This window comes from Felis catus, chromosome A2, assembly GCF_018350175.1.
Source record: "Felis catus isolate Fca126 chromosome A2, F.catus_Fca126_mat1.0, whole genome shotgun sequence".
NCBI lineage: Eukaryota > Metazoa > Chordata > Mammalia > Carnivora > Felidae > Felis > Felis catus.
The window spans coordinates 150388219-150410639 of NC_058369.1; the positions used below are offsets into that span (position 1 = coordinate 150388219).

The 22421-nt window shown below is 38.3% G+C and overlaps 1 protein-coding gene across 6 annotated transcripts in view; it reads left to right on the top strand.

Annotated features, from left to right (window-relative positions):
- CALD1 (caldesmon 1) overlaps nt 1–22421 on the top strand; it is a 188303-nt gene that overhangs the window by 10751 nt on the left and 155131 nt on the right. The window contains exon 2 of one of the 6 annotated variants that reach the window (XM_045052782.1): nt 1864–1983. The exons of the other annotated variants lie outside the window; for them this stretch is intronic. The gene's annotated coding sequence lies outside the window, so the exon portion shown is untranslated. The remainder of the gene's footprint in view (nt 1–1863; nt 1984–22421) is intronic. 6 annotated transcript variants of the gene reach the window in all.

Sequence of the window (22421 nt, forward strand, 5' to 3'; positions counted from 1 at the left end):
GAGATCATGACGTAAGCCGGAGACCGACGCTTAACTGACCGAGCCACCCAGGCGCCCCTAGTTAAGTTTTTGACCTGGAATGAGAGAGGGAGGAAAGAGGAGAGAATGAGAGAGACAGAGAGAAGAGACAATTAAGACTTATCTGGAGAAAAATACTGAATTTGGGAGGGACAGTGAATAAAAATGGATGATGGATAGTTATCACTAGCCCTTATAGGTTAGAGATGGTTAAGAAGATAAGCTAGTTCATTCAAATATCTTGCTGGCACACTTATTACGTGACAGGCACTTCTAGTTGAAGATAACCACCTCAGGGCAGTAAAATACATTAAAGAACTTGCCCAAAGTCACACAGCTGGCAAATGGCAGAGCCAGATTCGGTGCCACTCCCCGAGTCCAGCCCTTTCCATTTCACAGCTGTCTGTTTTGTGTCTGTCCTCAGGAATACGATGGAAACCAGAGCAGGAGGTTTCCATAACCAATCATTATAATTTGTCAGAGAGCCACATTGCCGTTCAAATAGACAAGCACATTGTCATTCCCTGCCATATAAGGAAGCAGGGCTAAACACCATTTCTTTCACTACTGACTCAAGAGATAATTCAAGTGAGAGACAGGATGAGAATCTAGGCCTATTACAGTTAAAAAAAAAAAAAGCCTGCAGGAATACTTTTGTATTTTTGTATTTTTCTTTCCTGGTAGCAGAGATAGTTTGACAAGCAGTTACACCCTTTTCCCCGATTCAGGGGAGATATTCTGGAATTATGTACTGAAAGATGAAACTCTTCATTCAAATATATGAGTCATTTTAGTCTTTTATCATGTCAAAGTTAGATATTCAAAAGGCCAAGACCGAGCTGGTTCTGTGAGGATCAGGTGGGAAGTCAGGGACTGTACCTCTCCGCACAGGTTGACTCAGGAAGTTAGAGTCCACTCACTTGGCCAGCCGTTTCAGATGTAGTATTTATTAATAAGTCTCCACGTGTAAGTTTTATCTTCCTGCCTCAAACTCAGAATATCAGTGTGACCACTCTTTGCCTGAACAATCAGTCATAATGGGCATTTCAGAACACAAGCTCTATAACCAACTTCATGGAGGGAGAAACTGAGGCATGAGCAATTGAAATTATTTCCTAAGGACCCACCAGTCCAGTCTTGCCACAGGGAGTGCCCTTTCTTTTAGATAACTCAGAGAAACACTGCTTAGTCTTCTCAGGGAAAGGAAGGCACTATAAAAAGTCTGGTCAACTTTTCCTCGCTCCCATCTTTGACCAGACTGCCTCTGAGGCATTAGTTCCCTGGGGCTGCTGTAACAAAGCACCACAAACCAGATGGTTGCAACAACAAAACTTTCTTGTCTCGCAGTTGCAGAGGGCTGAATTCCAATCTCAAGGTGTCAGCAGCATCAGTCCTTCCGAGAGCTCTGAGGGGAGGATCTGTTCCAGGCTTCTCTCCTTGGCTTATAGATTGCCATCTTCATGTTCATGCAGCATTCTTGCTGCACATGTATCTGTGCCAAAATTTCCTCTTCTCAAAAGACACCCGCCATATTGGATTAGGGCCTATTCTAATGACCTCATTTTAACTTGATTACCTCTGTAAAGACCCTATCTCCACATAAGGTCACAATCTGAGGGTTAGGGCTTCAACATGAGAATTTTGAGAGTGGCACAATTTAACCCACAATATGCTCCAGTTCAAAATGGTGGTAGAAATCCATACAACATATTTTCTGGACCTCTAAATGCCAAAGGCCCTATTGCTGGTGGTATTCCATCTTCCCTCTGGGTCTAGGAGTTGCCTAGCTAGAAATCACTTGGCCTTTTGAACTTGCTCTTGACATTTACTTACTGGCTTTTGCAGTACAAAATTCTGATGCAGTAAAAAGTCAAAAGAAGTCTCTGAAATGACGCACTGAAATGCTGCTTCACATACTGTGGCCTATCTGTGGAAGCCTGTGAAACCACGGTGGCAGACAGTCTGGTATGCAACCATCAGAAGTCGGGGAGGGGGCTTGGTGGTGGGAAAGCTTGGCCGAGGCAGCCTGTGAGTCTGAGAGGCAGAGCCCTAGCCGGATGTCAGCAGCTTTGGAGCTGCCGACTGGGAGGCAGCAACCGACAGACTTTGTGTGTGCCTGCGCAGGGTGGAAAGCAAGGATGGCCATTTTCAGTCATTTTTATACATGCTGCTCATAACCACGAATCTCCATATACAAGAGAAAATATTAGTAGCCTGCACATATTTATGCTCTGAATCATTTGTCTTTTGTCTTTGTTTTCTTTTGTCTCTTCTGCATTTATCCTGAAGTTTTTATATACTTTTCCTCTCAACATTCTCCCTAACTTTATCTGTGTTTGGCATGGTTGATTACAAATTGCCAATGCATTATACCTTGTCTCCTAATGCCTTTTTTCTTTAGCCATTGTTTCTCTTCACCCCTTTTTAAAAGCTCTTCATGGTTCCATTTCCTAGTTTCAGTCTTACTTATGGCTACGCCCTGTCTTAGGCCAGAGGTGGCGGATAAGAGGGTGACGGTGCCATTTATTATCCAATCCAGACCAGGACATTTCCGATAGGGAAAGGAGGAGCTATTAATAATTTCCTTACAATAACAGTCTGAAGTGGAGACTCCCAGGCAAACTCAGATGGACAGTTATCCTATCTATGGTGTAGTTTTCTGACTCTACAGACCTCATTTCACCTAGCAACCACTCCTTCTGTTTCTGTACCCAAAAAAAAAAAAAAAATTGTGTTCTGATTCTCATTTTTATTTCCACCCAAAAAAACTCAATGTGTGGTTCTATTTTTCCTTATCACCTCTTCTCTTCCCTCTGGGTCAGAGTTCTTCTTCTCCCTCTATCTCTTTTGTTTTGGTGCAATCTTGACTGCCTCTCAGGGAGGCCACTCTGTCTGCCATTATACATGCAGGACAGATTTCCTGCATGTCTGAACACGTACACAAGCAACTACCACCACCATCAAATGTTACAATCTGCTTTGGGTCTCAGATGAGCCCTTATTGGACTGTCCACCACTTCAGCACCTTTGCCCAGAGACTAGCACAATCTCTACACCATGTAAGCAGCTGGGTCTAGAATTGTTGTGTAGATATGTTATGTGTACGTGTCTGGAATCTTACAGGATATGTTTTTGATATGTGTGCATGTATACAATTAGAGTTACAAAATTTATGGCCTGAAAAATGAAGAGAAAATGAGAATCAAAGCTGTTTGTTTCCTCCATTATGCCTTCAGTAATTTGGGGTATTTTCACTTCTAAAATATTACGTACCAAAGGCCTAGCAATGCTGCTGTAGGTTTAACATCTGTAGAAATAAACTTCAAGGCAAAAAGATAGAATAAACATTGACTTAAGTCCCTTTCAAGTGTAGTTCTTTTTATGTTTCAATCACGTGCAGCTTATGGTTCATTCTGAAAGATCACTTCAATTATCAATTTAGGTCATGCGAGGAAGACCTGAACCTCCTCAATTCTAAAGTGAGAAAGGCAGAACATTCGCCTCTTGCAAATTACTGGAAACCAATCCATAGATACCTGAAAAGCTTGCCAGGTGTAGCACTATGTCAGCTGGAAAAAGCTATTCTCCTTTTAATCTACTTACTTTCTTTCTTTTAATCTTCTTACTTTCTTTCTTCTTACTTTCTATGTGACCATAATTTTCTTTCTCTCTTAAAAATTAATGAATGAGGGGAAAAAACAATGAAAGAAGATACTTTACGGAAGGAAGTGAGGGTTTTATTAAAGCTTTCTCCTTCCTTCCTTCTGACCCTCCTCCCCTGTCCCTCCCCTCCTTTGTCATCCTTCTCTTTTCTTCTTCTCCTTCCCCTCTTCCTCCTTCTCCTTCTTCTATTTTTTGTTTCTTCTCCTGTTGGGATTTATACATTTGGGAATGTTCTGCTGTTGGCAGCCATATGCTTTAGCCATGATGGCCTCATGCCTCTGTTGCTTAGATAGATCCTTTTAAAAAGGCTTGAAAAGAGAAGACAAGGAAAAATCAGAATGCTTCAGCCACATTCTGCAGGGTAGGTATATAGTTACAGTAGTGGTGGAATGGAAATATATACCCAAGGAGCTCCCTATCGCCCTAAAACTGGACAGATGGTTATAGCAGCCAAGAGCTCTCTATCGCCCTAAAACTGGACAGAGTGATTATATCAGCCAGCCTGGAACTGCAGACCCACCTGTGTTTGAGGAAATGAGAAGTGTGGGAGGTTAAGATTTTGTTTTAACTTTCATGCTTTTCCATATTTCTGTTCTTAGATATGCTGTTAAAATAAAACAATCACTCTTTCTACTGGGAGTAGTTTTTAGCTCGCTGGTTCTTTTTCCTGAGAGTATTCACAATAAGGTTTAAGTTTTTGAATCTTGGCTTTTATGTTTTGTGGGGCCTCAGGTTCCAGGTGGTGGTCCGATAGAAAAGTGGCCCCAGTTTCTGGCTCATGTCCACAGCTGATAGCCTGCATGACTTTGAACAGACTCCTTGTGCCTCCAGCTTCCCAATTATAAACTGACAATGGCCTTTTCCCTTCTCTCTAACACCCAGCTAGGGAGCAATGAGATCTTTAATGTAAAGGCATTTTAGGTAGCCAGAGATCTTTAATACATGGTTTTCTTTTATTTTTCCTTTGAAATATGAAGGCTTTTGCTAGTTGGGATTTTTTGGAAGATGTAAGTCATCTATTCATACAGGAAACTCTCTAGATTCAAAGTTTAGAATTTGAGATTTCCAAAAATTACTCTTTCTGGGGCTGCCCCGTCCCTAATTTCAGCCTTTCCTTCTTTCCTTGTTTTTAGCTCTGGGGGCAAGCATATTCCTTCCCATCCTCACCTTTAAAAGCTGTATTGACAATTACCTTGTTTGAGGCAGTCTGAAACCCCAAGGTGGTAAAAAAGATCTTTAAGACAGGTTACCATTCAATTTGAGCTTTTTCTCCAGTATAGTCAGAAAAGTTTTTTGACAAGCTTTATCTAAAACCTAAGGATCTTGTCACTCTCAGATTTATTAAAATTGTCTTTCATCAGCATTTATATTTCTAACACGAGATCACTTATATGAAAGTGCTGTGCTTTGTAATGTCTATGATTATAATATCTATAGCCATATACATTAAAGTTTAAAAATGCTCTAGGAAACTAAAAGGAAGAGTAGAAGAAAAGCGTATTTGATCCTAGCAAGTGTGCTTGGGACCAAGCTTGCACAAGCAATCATATGGGTGGGTCAAATTGTATATTTTTATTATTTTTACAATAAAATTTTATTTTAGAATAGATTTTGGATTTACGGAAGAGTTGCAAGAATATTAGAGTTCTGGTATGCCCACACCCAGTTTCCGAAATTGTTAATGTTACTATGCACATTTGTCACAACTAATGAAACAATATCGATGGCATTATTAACACAACTCCATACTTTATTTGGATTGCCTTAAGCTTTCCCTGATGTGCTTTACTTTTGTAAGTCCCTTAAAGCAGAATAATGTTTAATATGGTAAAAATGTAATACGTACTTTATGAAGATCTTGGTGGAACTCATAATACTTCAGTGAAAATTGCATAAACAAGCTCTTTTCTTGAACATATGCCATCCGGACCAGCAATCTCCTGAGGACTTTCCACCTGAAATACCCTGGGCCTCTTCTGGTCTCTGGTTTGTTTCCCTTGAGACCATTAGCAGATTCCTCAGCCTGCTCCACACTGATGCCAGATGTTGGAACCCTGTTGCTTCTGTCACTGAAGCTGGCCATCCCAAACAGATGGTAATATCTAGCAGCACCTACAACTGCCACTCCATGCTTCTGTTTTAGACAGAAGCATTAACGTGAAAGGGTTTGCCTGGCTGTTGAATTGCTGAAACTCTGCTCTTAAGTTGCACCATACCACATTACTTGTAAGAGCTTAGACACTAACGAAGGAAAAAAAGAGACCTTATCCATGTTCCCCCAAATCTTGAAGTCTATACATTTTGGCAATTTAAAAATATCACACAGTTTATGAAAAATATCTATTACTAAAATATAAATTATGGAGGGGCTTGCTTTATAGAAATCATCTCAATAATAAACAGCCTCCCGTATTCTAAGCTTCCAAACTTTCTTTGAAATATGAGTTAGCAGCAGATAATAGCAGAAAGAATCTGTTAAATTCAGTTTATGCCTTTGAGCAACTTGATGACATCAGGCAGGTGACTCAGCCTTCTGAGACATCAGTTCTTATAATAAAGCGGTTGAACTAAATATGGTTTCTTCTAGCTCTATTGTTGTTTGGATTTGTGGCTTTATAACTTTCCCTTATTAGGGTCATTATTGTCTTTTCTATCACGGTTACTTCCTTAATGTTGTCCTTTACTAGCAAACCACTTGTTGGAGTGGGGAGCTAAATTTAGTTCAAATAGTAATTACAAATGAGTTGCCTTCAAAGAAACCAGTTTTTTGATTCATTATAGTTAGTTTGTTTTTAAAGTTCCTTTGGGTAGAGATATAACACATACAATGAAATAAATAAAAATGAAAATATATAATGATGAGGAAATGTTGGTACCTTTCTTGGTATCTTCATATAAAAATAATTGGAGGAATTTATTTATCAATGAATGAAACTAATATTGTTGACTCAAAGGTAGTTCTTAACAGCTTCTAAAAGCACAACAATATCAGCACTTTGTGTTGATTACCTAAGAATAAATAAAACTTCTAAGACACACTTTAATAAAATGAGTGATTGGATCAACTCTGAAATAGGAAGACATCAAAGTCAAGAAAGAGAGTAAGAGCTCAAGACTTGGGGTGGAAATGGTTACTAGATTTAGCCATCTGCTTTGGTCTTTCCTGTTCCACATGTAGCTATATAGTTTACATAAAAATATCTCTCCAGAGGATCAGAAAAAACAGATTTATGGAACCAGATGTGAGTTAGCATTTCTACAGGTGTGGCTTGGCAGCTGAAAGAACATGTTGTACCAGGGATGGAGTTTCTTACTATGTAATCAATATAAATTACCGCTAGACTTTTATAGAGGTTGATAAAGCAAATATGTGTCATTTGGGTAGGCCTTCTGGTATATAAAGAGAACCTGCTTCACTTGGTACACAACGTGAAAAAATGCACCATTTAGTATTTATAAAGGACTTGGTAGCAAATACCATCACAGTGATCAGACAAAGTCATTCCAGTTTGCACACAGAGGAAATAGCTGGTGAATAATGAAAATGGTGTTTATGTTTTTCTTCATCAAGAAAGACAAGGAACAGTTCATAAATATTTATAAAAGCTCTCAGCATCTGATAGGAAAGGGCCAAAAGATGAAAATGAATAGAAGACTGGGGAAAAAACAGAATGCAAGAGAAAAGATGAAAAAAAGTGGAATTAGTTAAACTAAAGAGGTGAATATCCTGTTTAAATGGTACAGAAAGTCAGGGCCATAAAAAGATTAATTTGGTAAAATGTTGATAATTTTTAAAAGTTTCTGAATCTATTAATTTCCAAGGACGTTATGTCAGTATCTCCTGCAAACATTGTGAATCTGTCCATTTCTCCGTAGAAAATTTGTCATTATCGCTGTTAAAATTAGTCATATGTTTCAAGGCTATGTTGTTTGATACATATAAGTTCATAATTTTTTTAATCTTCCTGGTGAAGTATTCTTTTCATCAATTCACCTTAAATTCTATTTTGTCTTCTATTAATATACATTGCTTGCTACTACATCTTTCTATGTTACTTATTAAACTTTATAAATTTTAAAACTTTCATTTTTGATATTTCTGTGTAATTATTATAAAGGATATATTTCATAAGTAGCATATATACAATTATAAATATAATTCTCAGAGATTTTTATCATTTGCTATATGAGATAAATCCATTATATTTATTATGATTAATGATATATAGGCTGTCCAAAAAGTCTGAAAACATAGCATAAACCTAACTTTAAACAATGTTAGTTACATTTTCAAATAATTTGCTCAGTATATTTTTATTCAAGCTTCAGACAGCAAGTTTCAAGCAGTTGTTCCAATTATTAAGTTTTAAAAACACAATGAAAATCCTCTTGTCCCTGGCTTTCCAGAATTTTTAGCTCCTATGTAGTGTATTTATTATACAAGACGTATTGAACATTATTATTTGAAAATGTAAATAACCTGCAGCATAAAAGTGATAAATCTTTTTTTTTTAAGTGATAAATCTTTATCTCCAGTTGTAGGAGGTTAACAAGTAATGTCTACCATTAATAAAGCCACTGTAATCAAGACAGTTTGACATTGGGATAAGAATAGACAAATAGATCTGTGAGACAGAAGGGAAACTACAGAAATAGACACCATATTCCTCACCCTTCCAACATTGTCATGGCTGTATAAATATTGCTTCTACCTGACCAAATAGTATACTATAATTACATTTAATTTCTCAGACTACTCTCTTTCCCCTCCTCCTATCGTGATATAATAATTACTCTATTTCTTTTACCTGCTTAGGTTTCTATCACTAATGTGAATGTCAAGGCCTTTTCTATACAATCAGATACATCAGATGTTTGTCATTTTTTTCTTTTTTATTGAAAGATACCCTTCCTGAAAACATCTTGGAATTTTCTAGATTTGTTGCACAGCTAGTTGTTCTAAATCTTTATTTCACAGTCATCTTAAGAATTTCCTTCCTAGGATTGAAAGGAATTTCCTTTGCATGTGGGCTGAAATTTGAATCCTCTGCTTCCTAGATCCCGTTCTTCCTCTTTCTTTATTTCCTTGTTTTGATGAAGAAAAGCATCTGGGAGCTTCCTGCACATGGGTGCAGAGGAGACACAGTTTTGTAAGCATCTTCAGTTTATCTTATACTTGACTGATTATTAGGTTGAGCATAGAATTCTAGGCTGGAAATCATTTTCCCTAAAACTTCTGAAAGTCTGCCTGGATTGTCTTCCAAATCGTCAGTGTTCATCTTAGCAAGTCTGATACCATTTTGATTCCCAAATATTTATATGCTGGCAGATTTTTTTTTCTCTGTGGAAGTATTTAGGATCTTCTTTTTATTTTCAGTATTCTGAATTTTCATGACACGGGCCCTAGTGTCATTCAGATTTGTATTCATCCTCATGAACACTTAGTGGGCCCATTCAATCTAGAAAAATACATCTTTTAATTATGGGAAGTTTTCTTATGTCATTTTGGTGATAATTCCATCTCACCATTTTCCATGTTTCTCTTTCTCTTCTGGGTCTCCTAAATTGATCCTCTGGTTTCATATTTTCTCAAATATTTTCTACTTTTCTATATCTTCATTTAATAACTGGGAAATTTCCTTAATTTTGGCTTTATATTCACTGCATTAAGCCACAATAATTTGAATTCCCAAGAGTTCTTTTGTTGTCATTTTAAATGTTTCTTTTATGATATTCTGATCCTTTTTTAGAAATGCAATAGCTCTTGGGGTGCCTGGGTGGCTCAGTTAGTTGAGCATCCGACTTTGGCTCAGGTCATGATCTCATAGCCCATGAGTTCGAGCCCTGTGTGGGGCTCTGTGCTGACAGCTCAGAGCCTGGAGCCTGCTTCGGTTTCTGTGTCTCCCTCTCTCTACCTCTTCCCTAGTTCATACTCTGTCTGCCTGTCTCTCTCTCAAAGATAAATAAATGTTAAAAAAAAATAAAAATGAAAGAGAGAAATACCGTAGCTCTCTATGGGGCACCTGGGTGGCTCAGTCAGTTAAGTGGCTTACTTTGGCTCACGGTTTGTGAGTTTAAGCCCTGTGTCGGGCTCTGTGCTGACAGCTCAGAGCCTGGAGCCTGCTTCGGATTCTGTCTCCCTCTCTCTGCCCTTCCCCTGCTCACGCTCTGTCTCTCTCAAAAATAAACAAACATTAAAAAATTAAAAAAAAAAAAAGAAATACAATATTTCTCTTCTCTTTTTAAAAATGTTTATTTATGTATTTTGAGAGAGAGAGAGAGTGCCAAGGAGGGGCAGAGAGAGAGAGAGAGAGAGAGAGAGAGCGCATCCAAGCAGGCTCCGTGCTGTCAGTGCAGAGCTTGACTTGGGACTTGAACTTACAACCCATGAGGTCATTGACCTGAGCTGAAATCAAGAGTCAGATGCTTAACCAACTGAGCAAACCCAGCTACCCTACTTATTTCTCTTATCTCCTTACCTTATCTCTTATTTCCTTGCAAACATCATTTATATTTTGTTCCTCTCTGTTCCTATTTTCTGTTGTTCCGTCTTTCCTTCTTGTCCCAGATCCGTCTCTGGCTTTCCTTCTTTTCTGTGATTCCTGGCTGGCTGTCTGTATATGGGACAGAGGCAATAAAAAAATTGACTGGATCCCATTCCCTCACACAGAAAGGGACTATCCCCCCTTCAGCTCAGAGTTTACCCCTTGCTGATAGATTGCTTCCCCATTAGTAATTTACCATGGGTAGAATATTTCTATTCCTGTTTATAAATGGAACACCACCTGCCTAGCTCTTGGCTTTATGCAGGAGCCCAGTTAGTTTTGTGCCATGTTACTAATGAATGCTTCCACATGTTTAACTCAGACTAACTTCTCTGTCTTTGAATTTCCTTGGTATTTTGTAACCTGAAGATGTTTCTGTCTTGTTTTCAAGCTCATCTAAGTATTTCTAAATGTTTTTCCTATTTTTTTCTGCAACATATATCTTTGAAGCAAAGTAAGAACACTTCTTGCATCTGCTTGGTTTAGCATGTTAAACAAAAATCTAAAGCAATTGATTTAAAATTCTTATCTCTTAGAGCACAGAGTACATTATAACATTATAATGACTAAGTTTGCTTGTGCGTTTGTTATCAATTCTTAGCCATCAGTTTTATCCATAAAAATCATTCCCATTAGAATTTTTATAGTATTTATTTTTCTCTGTATGTCAATTTGGTTTATTCACTAGACAAATTGGTAATTTTGGGATGTTAGCCAAAGGGGAAATTTTTTTTGGTAGTTTTAGTCTTGTTTGTTGATTTTTAAACCACAATCTGGCTTCTGACCTGATAGATGAAACCAAATGATTTAGAATATCTCAATATCTGTTTTTTTTTCAACTTTCAAATGTTCACCTATTTCTTCATTCAGTCTGCACTATTAGAGGAAAATTAAATTGGCCAAGTGGAGATTTAGCCTTGAAAATATATATATATTTAAATATTTATTTAGTTTTGAGAGAGAGAGCACAAGTGGGGAAGGGGCAGAGAGCTGGGGGACAGAAGATTCAAAGCAGGCTCCGTGCTGACAGCAGCAAGCCCAATGAGGGACTCAACCTCACGAGGCATGAGATCATGACCTGAGCCAAAGTCGGACGCTCAACCGACTGAGCCAACCAGGTACCCCCTAGGCTTGAATATTTTTGAAAGGTAACTTGTTGCCTCTCTCTGAGACAATAGCTATGGTGGGAGGCAGACACTCAGAAAGGTGATATTCTATGTATATGTACAAGTAGAGAACACTCATCATGGTCACAAGAGCTAGCCACTGGTTCTTATTTCTGTTTGTCAATGCTCAACATCTTAAAATAGAAATCATTCTGCTACACTAGGAGAAATGAACATCCTCCTCTTGGAGGGTTAGGAGGAATATGAGATCTGGAGACCTCAGACTGTATATACCTTATAGCATTAGCCCAACCATACAAAATTCTTTTCATGGTAGCATGGCTGGTTTATTGAGGAGTCTCAATTCATTGAGGATCTACAGACAAAGTGATTTTGTTTTTATCTATCAGTACCTCTAGCTGTTCTGTGTCAAACTTCCTTTTATCACTGAGAATAGGAATTTCTTAATTACATCTTTGCCCAGCTCCTAAATTTGAGGAAGGTAAATGTTTATTTTAAAGTTGAAATGTCATCTCATATCTGATTCAAACCTCTGCTCCCACCTGTACCCCACTGACCCCAAGCTAGAGTCCAGTGACTTAAGAGTTATAGGGCTGTGTCTTTTGAACAACTTCCCCTCCTTCCCAGTGAATAACTCTGGAATGTTGGGGAATGGGAGAGAAGAGGAAGAAAAGGTCTCTCCTGGGCTTCCCGAAGTAATTGGTTATTATAAAATGACCTAAGCTGATTTGTCTGGCTCTTTGTGGTGAATGTCAATAGTCTCCAGTCATTAGATGTAGGCACTGCTTCCTTTCAGATAACCTCAATACCATGTGGTATGCTATAATGGAAGCCAGTCTCGGAGACTAAATTCTTCACATGTGCAAACATTTATTAGTAGGCACAAAAACAATTACAAACCCCATTCTGTACACTTGGGGAAGCTCTCTCTTTATCCTTTTGGTTGTCTTGGCAAGCACCTTATGCAAAAGGTTCACTCTGTGGCAATTGTAACAGTATTCTGACTGCAGAATCAGCTTCCCTTCTAGCCAGGCTCAAATCTTTCATTAAGTAGGCACAGGCCTGAATAGAATTCTGGATTTATGGCACTCCTCTGAATGCAGGGCTTGCCAGATTCTTAATCCCTGTACACACAATGATGGAGATGCCTATGCAAACCCTTCTAATCAACCCAATCACATATATTGAATACCTGCACATGTGCCAACTAAAAAACGATTTCTGTGTCTTTTATGCTAATTTATAGAACTTCAGGTATGAATTTAGATAGTGGTATGTAAATACTAGTCTTCTGCTTTCTGGAGTGTATACTCTTCACCTGGGATCCTTCATGTTGACCACAATTCCTAGGGTACGGATTATTTTACACACGTATAGATTACACTGTCTACACTAGAGTATTTACAAATAAGTTTCCAACAGTATAATGTTGATCATAATGCTGAACTAACTCTTTGAATATTGGTGGTGAGGGACTCATTCCCAAAGGATAAAAAGTAGTTAAAGATTTTAGGATGAAAATAAAATAATGGTAAGAAAATAGTCTAACCAGGGGAAAGGCTAGCTCATAGAAAATCTGTATTTACTAAGAGAATAATTTTAAGGCTAGAATCCATGAGGATTTTATATTCCTTCCAGCTCCCTACTTTCAGCAAAAATTACCAATAAAGCTTCATGTATTATATAGGGGACAAATAATATATTTGCAAATTGTATACCCTCTGCCAATGTTGCTCTTGGCCTTGGAGTGGCTTGCTCATTAAACATATGATTCTTTCTCATGGCTTCAGAATTTTTTTTCAACACAGTATTCCAGGCAGCTGAGGCTGATAGGTTAGACTGACAGACTAGAGAGAACCTGCTGTAGTACAAAAGGCAAGAGGTCTATACTAGCTCTAAGACAGAGGTAGAAATTTGAACCCTTTTGTGCTTCTACTTCCTCATCTGTAAAATGGCATGGCTGGGGGTTATAAAAACTAAATGAAATAATATAAATAACTTAGCACAGGGCCTGAAGAGATTCAATAAATATCATTTCCCTCCTGTTACAACCAAAAAATTTTTACCAAGCTGATATACATTACTTTCAGCTCTTGTCTTTTCCAGGAGAACACCATTTCATCTAGAACAAAATGTGCATTCAACAGGGCACAGTTGTCTATATTTTGACTGTCAGTTTTAGCCATGTCTGTCATTTTTTATTTTCCAACATGAAAAGAGAGGTTTAGAGTAGTCACTTTGGAAAACAAATAAAATAAGATTAAAATTCCCTCAAATCAACTTTGGAGCAACTAAAATATTAATGCCTTGACAGCTTATTCACAATTGCAAAAGACTGTGAGCCAAAATTTTGCTTTGTATTGTAGAGGTGATGAGAACATATTTTCATTGCTAGAAAAAAATTAAGCTATACAGACAGAAATGGGATGTAGGAGCCAAATTCCACAAGAACACCCTTGAGTTTAAGGGTTCCCCCCCCCCATCTTTTGACAATATTTAGAAAACCAAAGACTATAAACTTTGAAAAGGAATCTTGGATGGCTTACAGATATAGTAAGGTCACAAAAACACTTAGTAGATACAGAATTGTTATAAAAGTATTTAAATTGATGAATATTACCCTCAGAAGTAGCATAAGCTTAAGGATCATAAATGCTAACTAAAAGTGAACATATTATGACTAGTTGCCAATTGCTGTCTAATCAACTGAATTGGCCTAATCCTGCATTGTCAATAAGCAGACTTAAATCATACCCATATGCAATAAATCAAATGGTTGGAGATGACAAATCTTCCTATGGGTTACTCTCAGCTGTCTTAATCAGTGTTTTCTAAATTCTCTCAGTTTCTGCCTCACCTTTGAACTGCCAGATTATGCCTGTTGAGGGATCTATTCTCCCTTTTTCCAGTTGGTTATAATTATACCATGATTTATTTACAAGAATATATACTGTGAATTCACTATCAGTAAGATATATGCATGTTGTTTTTCCAGTAGTCAGTATACTCTTGCCCAGCGCCCTAGGACAAAATGGCGCCCTCTGAGATGGCTCCATGAGGAGAGAGCTAATCTGTGACCATTGAACTGGCCATTGAGAGACTCAAACCATTGACTTCTTCATTAATGCTCCCCCTTGTGATGGCAGGAGGCCTTCTCCTTTCCTGCACCCAGTTTTTGAAATGGTTAGCAGTCAAACAAAGCACCAAGTTTTACCTTTGAGATCCGTTCAGGCCTTCATTCTCTTCTTCTCTGCCTTTGTATTATTAGTCTGAGAATACTTCCCCATCCATTTTTAGGTGATAGCAGTGTAGCTAGGTATGTGTGGGCAAGCCTCCTCATAGCTTCTGGGCCTAGCAGGAATGACTAACCACCCAGGTTGCATACAGATTTGCCCAAGAACATATCTATCAACATGAGCTGTCAGCTAAGAAGATGGTTTCCTTCCCTGGTCTTGAGTGGTTTTTTTAATTCACTCCCTACTGATTGAAAGTCAGTCCATAATTCAAGGTTCAAGTCATACTACCTCCTTATTGCCCCAGTCAGAATGAATAGTTCTCCTCCTGGGTTTCAATAGCTTAAACCTCTGTGTATTGTAACTGACCAGTATGGTTTACTACTCTCTTTTCTCTACCTCACCATCAGGAAGGAATAATTTTCATTGATCTTTGTATATCCTGCCCTCAGTTCTACTGCCAAGCACATTTCAAGCACAGAGTAGAAGGTTAACAGATTTTGAATTGAATTCAATTAATTGAAGACAGGAATGTTCACTAACACTGTATTAATACGTCTAATATTATCCTGCCTCCCTGGGGAATCTTAACTGGGGAGAGGGATTGCCAAGTATAATCAGAATCACCTGGAGAGTTTTTTCAAACTACATAGGCTGATAGAATGGGTTGTTTTGCTACTCAGGACACTCTGAAATTATCTCTACTCACTCCTCACCAATCCTTATCCTTTAAGAGACATCATTTGGAACCTTCTATTTACTCCTATTCACTTTAATGAAAACCTCATAAAACTAGCCATGATGTGTTTTCATTACATTTGAAGTTTAATTGACTGATAGCTCTAGCATGATGGAAATACTAGATTATCTTAAATTACATTTAAACACAACTATTTACAAGTGGTCTAGTAAAAACCAGCTTCTTAGATGGGCTATTTTTAATATTTCCTAAAGAAGTTACTGTAGATGGGCCAATTTTCCCTCTTTGCTTGTTACTTTAGAAGCCCATTTGGACATGTTCTATCCCTGATCTAGTTCTCTCGCCACACTGGCTACAGGGTAGTGCATTTTTGTTTGAAAGGGTCAAAACATTCAGATTCTGACATCCAAAATATGTGCTTGGGTTTTTTTTCTAGAGTCAAAACCCCTGAAGTATAAATCCTTTTTAAATGAAGAAAGCAGTGCCAAAAGGAATGAAACATTTTTGGTCCTTCTCCAAAACAGAGAGATAGCACTGGAACAGGAAGTGGATGATTTAAATATCCACTCGGCATCTTGGCAACATATTTATGTTTAAGGGACTTAAGGTTAAAAGGTTTTAGTCTGGCCTGGGAACGCTCTATCTTCCCCTAGGGTTTGGAGCTTTGGGGAAAACTTTTAAGCATTTATCAAATATTTGCAATTAGCCATTTTTCTGAAGCCAGATTGTTACTGGGAATGTCATAGGACAGTGTTTCTGGTATGGAACATACCACCATGACTCTCCTGCTTTTTATGATTATCTCTAGCAATCTAGCTTGGTATGGTGGAAAGTTGCTTTATTTTCTAAAAAGAGAGAAGAAAAATGAAGTCCCCAGTTCTTCTATATACTTCTCCCAAAGCTAGAACTACACAGAATTAACGAAGAAGCAGAATGCAAAATTGGGATTCAGTGGATTGTGTATCCTGCACCTGTTCATATCACTGTAACTTCTTTTCTTTCTTCCTTTCTTTTCCTTCTGCTTTTATTCCATTTATCTTCTTCTCCCCCACTCCCAACTTTTTTTTTCCATTCTTTTAGGAAGTCGATGTGTTGACTTTTTAGGTCATTGTTGAACTTTGGATTTTATTCTGTATGAATCAGGAAGCAGTTAGAAAGTTGTGATCAAAATAATGATATGAGTTGAATCCCTGTGTTGTACACTTGAAACTGATGTAACATTGTGTGTCAACTATACTTTAAAAAAAAAAAAAAAGAGCAGTACAAACTGATTTAGAGTTTACATCTGGCTCCTGTGTTGAGAACAGAATAGCAGGGGAAGGCAGAAGGGACAGTGGGGGAGCTGATGTAACTGAAAGATAATGGTGGCACAAACCAGGGTAGCAGTGGTGGAGATACTGAAGGCAGGCAAATTCTAGATAACGTATTTTGAATGTAGGGTGTCAGGATTTGCTAATAAATTGGAAAGTTAAAGAGAAAGGGGCAGTGGTGTGCTGGTCATTAGGGCTCCTGAGAACCTACATTTAAATTTTTAGGAATTTTGTGAGCCAGCTGTTAAATATAAGCTATATTAGAAATTATATAAACTTCTAGTGAAATGAATTATATTAAAACAAAGGTAAAAATACTAAAAATTAGAAGACATACAGATGACTAGCAGACACATGAGAAGATGTTTATCATCAATAATTATCATGGAAATGCAAATCGAAACCACAATGAGATATCACTTCACACAAATCAGAATGATATCAAGAAGACAAGAAATAACAAGTGTTGGTGAAAAATATATGGAGAAAAACGAACCCTGGTACACTGTAGGAATGTAACTCAGTGTAATCACTGAGGAGAAACAGAATGGAGGTTCATCTAAAAATTGAAACTAGACATACCATATGATATACTAATTCCACGACTGGATGTCTATCCAAAGAAAATGAAAACACTAATTCAAAGATACACATGCACCTTTATGTATTATTTATAGTAACCACGATATGGAAGCATCCCATCGATAGATGAATGATTGATAGATAGATAGATAGATAGATAGATAGATAGATAGATAGATAGATATTTCTTGGAATATCACTCAGCATTAAAAAAGAATGAGATCTTGCCATTTTCAACAACACAGATGGACCTAAGGGTATTACACTAAATGAAATAAGTCAGATAGAGAAAGACAAATACCATATGATTTCACTTCTGTGTGGAATCTCAAAACAAAACAAAACAAATGAAATAACAAAAACAAATAAGTACTAAAAATGTATCACTTCCTAATTATTTTGCTGCATTTTTTATGATTATTCATGCTCTTTAAGTTATTTGTATCTTTTGTATCTGTATGGTGGAACTGCTATGTAATGGCATGCCACTGTACATCTCTTCCCAACTCAGTGTCTAATGCTGTGACGTTCGTAGTTACAAATGGATGATGATGGTAGTATTTACACAGAAAAGTTAGGCCTTCCCCTACCGCCTACCCTTCAGAGCTGAGAACCTGCTGTTACACATTTATCAGCACACCACTGGAAAGAGGAGTAAAAAATGAGCTCAAGATTTTTTGTCTAAGAAACTAGAAGAATGGAGTTTCCATTACCAGGAAAAATGTAGAAAGAGGAGTTGTAGAGAGGAAGTCAGTAGTTTGGTTTTGAACATTTTAAATTTGGCATGAACATTTTGTACCTGATTGGAAGTGTTAAGTGGGCAATTAGATATACAGTCTCAGGTTCAGGGAAGAGGTCATGGGTGAAAATAAATATTTGAGAGTCATCAGTATTTGCATGATAGTTAGTGCCAAGAGGCAAGATGAGATCAAGGCAGTGAGTTCGAGGGAGGAACACAGTCCCAGGACAATACGTGGGGCCTCCAACATTTAAAGATCAGAGTGAAGACTAACAACCAGCAGAGGAGACCAAGAACAATGGCCAATGGGAGTAGGAAGAGAACCAGGAGGGTGTGATGGGCTAGAAGCCAAGTAAAGAAAGGACTTCTGCAAGGAGAAAGTGATCAACTCTGTCAAATGCTAATAGGTTAAATAAGACAGTGACTGAGAATTGGTCATTGGATTTGGCCATGTAGAACTATTGATGATCTTGAAAAGAGTCAAGAGGATGGTGGAGAAACAGCCTGATTGGCATGCATTCAAGGAAACGATGGGAGGGAAAAAGGAACAGTAAGTAGAGACAACTCTTTTCAGAATGTTGTTGAAAGAGAAGCAGAGGATTGAAATAGTTGCTGGAGAGGCCTGTGGATGGATGTGAGTGAAGGTTCCTTTTTCTTAAGATGAGGTATATTTAGGCACACTTGTGTATGAGGGGAATAATCCAATGCAGACAGATAAATCGATGATGCAGAAGAGAAGTGACAATTGCTAGAACAATGCCCTTGGGTGGTTGAGAGAAGATGGAACCCAAAGCATAACTGGAAATGTTGACTTTAGGTAGGAGCATGGACAAATAAGTCATCGTTGCATGAAGAAAGGTTATCTGGAGTCAGCTGTAGGTAGATTGGAAAATATGGTGATGGGAGTCTGCGAAATTTTCATCTAATTGCCTTCATTTTCTCAGTGAAGTAGGAAGCAAGTTTATCAGCTGAGCTTAAGAGGGAAAGAGGAGGATTGGGAGGTTTTAAGAGAAGAGAGGATGTTTGAACTTGGGAAACAGAATTACCAGGTAGCACTAAGGATCCACTTGACATTAGTGATAACGAATTTTAAGTAAAACCAGTCAGCTTAGCTGTGAGTTTTCCTCCAGCTGGGTTCAGCTGCCTGCCTGTACATGGAAAGTGCTGTTAAGAGTGATGAATCATGGGATGTCATCTGGGAAAGGAGGTGGGTGGCTGAGGTATGTTGGATGACAAGATCAGGAGAGGAGTGTAAGGAACTAAGAGGCCAGGGTATTAGAAGGATCACATACATGAATATTTGAAATTACTGAGAATTAAGGCAGACATCGTATTGAAAAGAGTTACAACCAGGAGCTAAAACCTTCTAGAAATGAAGGGGAGTAATGCAGAGATCAGTAAATGACTGCAGTAAGGAGGGGTAGAGGATGATATTTTTAGAGAGAAATGAGGGATGAAAAATGGCAAAGAGGAGCAAGGAAGACAACTCCTCCACCTCCACAAAGAAAGCTCTTTTTCCAGGATTAGCTATTAGTTGAAGTTAATACTCTGGCCCTCGACTGGATAAATGACAGTCATTTATCAGCCATCCTGAGATGACCACATCCTGACCTGGTTCATGGCCCTGACCCCTCATCAAGAGGCACCAAGCAGTTGGACTAGAGTGTATGCCAGAAGTCAGATAGGCAAGAGGTTAAATGTCATGAGAGTCAGTTCAAGCCATGTATTTAATCTCTCATTGCCTGATTCCTCCCAGCCTCTAAGGGAGGAGTGGATCATACAACCTCAATCCTTTGGCCAAAGTCAATGGAGCTAGGGGTGGATGCTTAGCCCAAAGTCAACCAACTCATTAGGCCAACGGACATGGCTTGTGTGAAGAGCTCTCTACCAAAACATGGATAAGTTGAGCCTACCAGATTCTGTCTCTTGAGACTTTGAACTGAGAGCAATAGTTGGTAGTCAGTGGTGGGCACTGGAGCTGGGAGGTTGTGAAGTAGAGTTGAGATAAACAACAATACAAGGACATATGTAAGATGCATAAGCCAAAGCTTGAGCATGAGGGGAAAAAAAGACTCACCGATGACAGGCAACATGTGGCCTGGGAGGACAGAGTAGCCTCAGTTCCTGATTTTCTCAGTTCCTGTCCCTGCACTCATTGAAATCTTTGCATCTTACAAAAACCATCCCTGTCTTTATATTGTACCTTAAGTTGGAAGACCCTTGACTTGAAGGTGATATGAATCAAGCAGAATCTCTTATCCAGATATTCAGACAAGGGGATGAGAGAGTGTGACTAGTTCATAAATGTTTGCTGTACTCAGAAGAAGGTCAGAGGACAGTGCAAAATCATACCCCTTTGGAACAAGTGAGCAGATCTGGGATCTTGGGATTTTTTACAGTGTCTCTGTGACTTTTGTTTCAGTCCAACTGTTGCACTGTTGGCTCCTGGAAGAAACACTAGCCAAAGAATCTAAAAACCTGAGTAGTGGTCTTGCCTGCACTGCTAACCGTGTGGCCTTACCCAATTTGAATTTGGATTTCTCCATGTGTAAAATAGGGAGCTGATCATATAACATCTAGGTTCCCTTCAAGCCTTAAATTAAGGTGTCTGTAACTGTGTGTGCTCATTTTTGGGATTTGGGGACACTTGGTGCCCAGACCCTGGCTTTCATTCTCAGTTTTGCCTTGGTCTGGCTTTTCATTTCTTCTCCCACTGGTAGGAATGGGTCAAGACAAGTGTCAGGAGCATGGACCAGCTGTAGTACTTTTGATCAAGTTGCTGTCCAGTAGGTGACTGTGTCAACATCATGTCTAGATAAGTGATACCATGAATTCTGGACCCTCTTGGTTTCCATGCTTGCTGGCCTCTGTGAGTTAAGTGGGATATACACAGAAACGGTTGGATTTCAGCTGTACGTGTTATCTGAAAACTATTAATTTGTTTCTATGTGAGAGAGAATGAGAAGGAGTGGGAAAGGAACATCTACTGTGGAAATATATTTATCTCTATCGTTAGTCATCCTCACTGTACAGAGCTGCTGCCTCTTTTTTCCCAGTGCTAGTGGGGCCTACAAGGGAGTTTCTCCATCATTGTTTCTAAGACTGTTTTTAAGAAAACAAGAAAAACGCTGTTTCGGATTTTGGTACACATCACTCTTGCTTTGTGAATAAAATTTACTAAACACATTGTTAGAGGTATATAGATCTAATGTACCATAACATTACTTACCTACCTGAGATCTCTCTGTGGGGTATCTTAGGTCCATGATCAGCAGCATGGTTGCTCAAATAAGCTGTTGTATTTCATCAGCTCCTGCTGAATCATCAGTATTCTTTTAATTGTTTTAGAAGGGTGTCTCTTACCATTTCTTATGGTTTATAAGAATGAGGGAATGTTTAAGCCTATGTGACCCTAGTCCAGGGTTGTACTTCAGCTTCTAGAAGCTAGGAGGGTCTAGAGTTTTGACTAAGTTGAGCAAATCTAGTGAACTGGTTGAACTGAAAGATCTGGTGTTTGAAACAAATGCTTAGAAAGAATTAGAGACAGAATACTTCCCACAACTTATAAATATATAATATTCTCCAAAGAAAATCTTTCCTCCCAATAATATTTTAAAAATATATCCTCTATTTGGCATATATTCCTTTTGCGAAATATCGGTTTCTTAAGAATCTTACTTTTGGGGTGCCTGGGTGGCGCAGTCGGTTAAGCGTCCGACTTCAGCCAGGTCACGATCTCGTGGTCCTTGAGTTCGAGCCCCGCGTCAGGCTCTGGGCTGATGGCTCAGAGCCTGGAGCCTGTTTCCGATTCTGTGTCTCCCTCTCTGTCTGACCCTCCACTGTTCATGCTCTGTCTCTCTCTGTCCCAAAAATAAATAAACATTGAAAAAAAAATTAAAAAAAAAAAGAATCTTATTTTTAATTGGCAATTGTGTTAACCAGGGTCATTCATCTGTTCTCTTCTTGACTAGATCTAGAAGATTAGTTTTCCTCAGTGCTGCTATTTCTTCTTAGCCTAGCTAAGGGTTTTGCTAATTTAATCCAGTTAGATCATTTTTTTCCAGGGGCAGTCATCCTTCAGCCCTAATGTTAGATTTTTTTTTTTGAAAAGTGCAAGAGTTTATATGCATAAATATGGACTATACAGTTTTAAAATAAAACTAAATTTCACATTAAATTGGAGTTTGTCTCTGTCTGGCCATATGTGTAATATTTCAAACCAGTAGATATATTCTTAGCACTGTACTAAGTAAGGTTGAAGAATGCAGCAGCCTGCCATGACCTTCAGCCCAAGAATCTCACAGTTTATCAATTAACAACCATTTATTGATGGAAATTATTGGAGTTTTACATTTTCTACTTACTAACTTTCACATGTTGGAGAAGGTGGAGCTTGACTAACTATATTTAGTTTGCAATTTAAAAGCTACTCCAAAATATTTGAAAGAGCTTATGATGTCATTCTTAGATCATGTGTACATTCTTAAAGCCAAAACCATTCCTG